Consider the following 5,000-nt stretch of genomic DNA (forward strand, 5'->3'; position numbering starts at 1 on the left):
TGGAAGCTGCCGAGACGAGTAACTACATAGCGGGCTCGCCGTGTCACTAATGTACAGAGATACAACAGTTTCGACTGGAACCGGATTAAACGTATACACGGCGCTGATTAGTAATAGATAGAGCCATCAGAATACAGATAATGTATACAACTGTCCGTATACATGCTGAAAGACTCTGCTCACAATCACAACCACACGTCAGCCACACACCCTTATCACGCACTACTCTCTGCCTGTAACACGCACACAGACAATATGTAAGCACCAGCATGGAACAACACCCAGTGCATCCTCTCCGCCACATTAGACAATCCACACTGTCATAACCAGACTGGGAGGTCCACTCAGAAAACAGAATATCCCACCCACCCGACAACCACCATTGCTCAGCCAAGCCACCAACACCCACACATGTCCTACACAGGGGTGCACCCAACATCACAATACTGCCTCCTCTCACAGCACACAAACAATGGCAGGAATGAAAGACACAGGTCTGCCACAAGCATGGAATGAGAGCGCCGCCTGTCATGAGCCAAAGGTGCATCCTGACGTGGCAAATCAGATGATGCCGCAGGCATCCACTTACTATAATCACAATCAACAAACCGGCCGCCCCGCCCCCCATTAAACCTTTCCTTACAACAATGTGTACCTTAACCTAACCTATATCGTACCGTAACCTAACCTATATCGTACCGTAACCTAACCTATATCGTACCGTAACCTAACCTATATCGTACCGTAACCTAACCTATATCGTACCGTAACCTAACCTATGTCGTACCGTAACCTAACCTATGTCGTACCGTAACCTAACCTATATCGTACCGTAACCTAACCTATATCGTACCGTAACCTAACCTATGTCGTACCGTAACCTAACCTATGTCGTACCGTAACCTAACCTATGTCGTACCGTAACCTAACCTATGTCGTACCGTAACCTAACCTATGTCGTACCGTAACCTAACCTATGTCGTACCGTAACCTAACCTATGTCGTACCGTAACCTAACCTATGTCGTACCGTAACCTAACCTATGTCGTACCGTAACCTAACCTATGTCGTACCGTAACCTAACCTATGTCGTACCGTAACCTAACCTATGTCGTACCGTAACCTAACCTATGTCGTACCGTAACCTAACCTATGTCGTACCGTAACCTAACCTATGTCGTACCGTAACCTAACCTATGTCGTACCGTAACCTAACCTATGTCGTACCGTAACCTAACCTATGTCGTACCGTAACCTAACCTATGTCGTACCGTAACCTAACCTATGTCGTACCGTAACCTAACCTATGTCGTACCGTAACCTAACCTATGTCGTACCGTAACCTAACCTATGTCGTACCGTAACCTAACCTATGTCGTACCTTAACCTAACCTATGTCGTACCTTAACCTAACCTATGTCGTACCTTAACCTAACCTATGTCGTACCTTAACCTAACCTATGTCGTACCTTAACCTAACCTGTATTGCGCCTTAACCTAACCTGTATTGCGCCTTAACCTAACCTGTATTGCGCCTTAACCTAACCTGTATTGCGCCTTAACCTAACCTGTATTGCGCCTTAACCTAACCTGTATTGCGCCTTAACCTAACCTGTATTGCGCCTTAACCTAACCTGTATTGCGCCTTAACCTAACCTGTATTGCGCCTTAACCTAACCTGTATTGCGCCTTAACCTAACCTGTATTGCGCCTTAACCTAACCTGTATTGCGCCTTAACCTAACCTGTATTGCGCCTTAACCTAACCTGTATTGCGCCTTAACCTAACCTGTATTGCGCCTTAACCTAACCTGTATTGCGCCTTAACCTAACCTGTATTGCGCCTTAACCTAACCTGTATTGCGCCTTAACCTAACCTGTATTGCGCCTTAACCTAACCTGTATTGCGCCTTAACCTAACCTGTATTGCGCCTTAACCTAACCTGTATTGCGCCTTAACCTAACCTGTATTGCGCCTTAACCTAACCTGTATTGCGCCTTAACCTAACCTGTATTGCGCCTTAACCTAACCTGTATTGCGCCTTAACCTAACCTGTATTGCGCCTTAACCTAACCTGTATTGCGCCTTAACCTAACCTGTATGGCGCCTTAACCTAACCTGTATGGCGCCTTAACGTAACCTGTATTGCGCCTTAACGTAACCTATATTGCGCCTTAACGTAACCTATATTGCGCCTTAACCTAACCTATATTGCGCCTTAACGTAACCTATATTGCGCCTTAACGTAACCTATATTGCGCCTTAACCTAACCTATATTGCGCCTTAACCTAACCTATATTGCGCCTTAACCTAACCTATATTGCGCCTTAACCTAACCTATATTGCGCCTTAACCTAACCTATATTGCGCCTTAACCTAACCTATATTGCGCCTTAACCTAACCTATATTGCGCCTTAACCTAACCTATATTGCGCCTTAACCTAACCTATATTGCGCCTTAACGTAACCTATATTGCGCCTTAACGTAACCTATATTGCGCCTTAACGTAACCTATATTGCGCCTTAACCTAACCTATATTGCGCCTTAACCTAACCTATATTGCGCCTTAACCTAACCTATATTGCGCCTTAACGTAACCTATATTGCGCCTTAACGTAACCTATATTGCGCCTTAACGTAACCTATATTGCGCCTTAACGTAACCTATATTGCGCCTTAACGTAACCTATATTGCGCCTTAACGTAACCTATATTGCGCCTTAACGTAACCTATATTGCGCCTTAACGTAACCTATATTGCGCCTTAACCTAACCTATATTGCGCCTTAACGTAACCTATATTGCGCCTTAATGTAACCTATATTGCGCCTTAATGTAACCTATATTGCGCCTTAATGTAACCTATATTGCGCCTTAATGTAACCTACGTTGCGCCTTAACGTAACCTACGTTGCGCCTTAACGTAACCTACGTTGCGCCTTAACGTAACCTACGTTGCGCCTTAACGTAACCTACGTTGCGCCTTAACGTAACCTACGTTGCGCCGTAACGCAACCTACGTTGCGCCGTAACGCAACCCACGTTGCGCCGTAACGTAACCCACGTTGCGCCGTAACGTAACACACGTTGGGCCTTAACCCAACACACGTTGGGCCTTAACCCAACACACGTTGGGCCTTAACCCAACACACGTTGGGCCTTAACCCAACACACGTTGGGCCTTAACCCAACACACGTTGGGCCTTAACCCAACACACGTTGGGCCTTAACCCAACACACGTTGGGCCTTAACCCAACACACGTTGGGCCTTAACCCAACACACGTTGGGCCTTAACCCAACACACGTTGGGCCTTAACCCAACACACGTTGGGCCTTAACCCAACACACGTTGGGCCTTAACCCAACACACGTTGGGCCTTAACCTGCTCTGTAATTGTCATACGACGCGTTAAATTAGTGTAGTGTTGCCTAACTGCAACCCCCGCAATATAGTTTGCTACTCGCACTGCCCGGTCCCCAGTGTATCGCTTCATGTTAAACACCTTGCAGCTATACACTGTAATGTGGATGGCAGCAGGACGTACATGCTCAATGCCCTTTGCAGTTGTTCATTGGCATTTGCAGTTGTTCATTGGCATTTGCATGGCGAAGCACTTAGCCTACGCTGTGGTACGGCCTGTGTCAACTGTCCGCTGATGTTGTACGTCCAAATCACACACTGTACTGCACATTGGTCCTCATGTACTGAATGATACATCGTGGTACATGTGACCGTACAACGACTGCGCCAACAACGGCGAACCATGCGGTCCAAATGTTGTGCACTCAGCTACGTGTCGTCTCCCTATAAGAGCTGGATTGCAGTGTGGTATGCCCTGGATGGCGATCAGCATGAGCCGTCTGTTGATGTAGTGGCGCGTGTTGTCAGACGTAGTCGTCTCTTCTCACACACCGTGATAGCATGGTGCACTGCGTTCCACATCTGCGACATGCGACAGAGGCCGGTTGACAGTCGTTCGCGCAATGGACATCGCATACGTACGGGGGCCACCTTCCACGTGTTCGCGAAGCGTGCACATGTTGTTGCGTGTATGTGGGCAGACATAGTGTGTCGTGACACCTGACACAGGCATGCAACAATCGTTGAATTTGCAAATGGCGATGGACGCCTACGTTTGCTGGTGACGTTACGCAAATGAACAACTGGTAAACCGTTGTGGTGCGGTTGTTCTCGCTAGAGGTGAATCAGTGATGGCGACGATCGGTTGAGCTACCAACCGGTTGTTCCAGCGATACCCACCATGCCCACGAACGTGAATGGCATCTGGGTGTGAAGCGATACGCGGCGGTGGCTGGGTGGGACCGTCCCCGGCCGGTGAGGGGGGGCCTCCCGGCGTGCTGGCCGCGCGGTGCGTGGGCGCACGCGCTACAGCCGGCTGGTGGGGGCGGCCAGTGGCAGGCGCGCCGGCCGACGGAGGCGGCAGGCGGCGCAGCTGCGCGCCGGCGCACCCTGCACGCGGCGCCGTGCGGCCAAAGTAGGTCCTCGCGGGCCCGGTGCGAAGCGCGGTGGACATCTGCAGTGTGCTGGTCCGATTGAGGACTGTGTGCGCTGAGGATGCGCCGCCGCCCGGCGCTCGGCGCCGCGACGCCGTCTGCTGCTCGGTCGCCTCTGCGGTTCTCGCAGGTGGTTTGTATCGCAGCTGTGCGGACGTGTTGGCGCGTGCGCTGTGCTGGGAGAGTTCGCTTCGGCACCCAAGTGGGGCTTTTGTCCTTCTGTGGCGCTGGCGTTGGAGCTGCCGGTCACCGTAGGTGGCGCGTGTTGTCTCCCGCCGGCAATGCCACGACAGCACGCTCCCGGGCCTCTGTCGGCAGCGGCAAGCTCAGTTGGGAGCACGGGTGGTCGCACCTAAAGCGTCTACTCGCCAAACTCCGGGCGATTGCGCCTCTCTCGAACCCGACCAAGTACTTAGGACGGCGCTGCGCGCCGCCGGGACCTGAGAGGGTTTCGAGGTGTATGGTGCAGGGGAGCTCAG

Source organism: Schistocerca americana, unplaced genomic scaffold (assembly GCF_021461395.2).
Source record: "Schistocerca americana isolate TAMUIC-IGC-003095 unplaced genomic scaffold, iqSchAmer2.1 HiC_scaffold_47, whole genome shotgun sequence".
Lineage (NCBI taxonomy): Eukaryota > Metazoa > Arthropoda > Insecta > Orthoptera > Acrididae > Schistocerca > Schistocerca americana.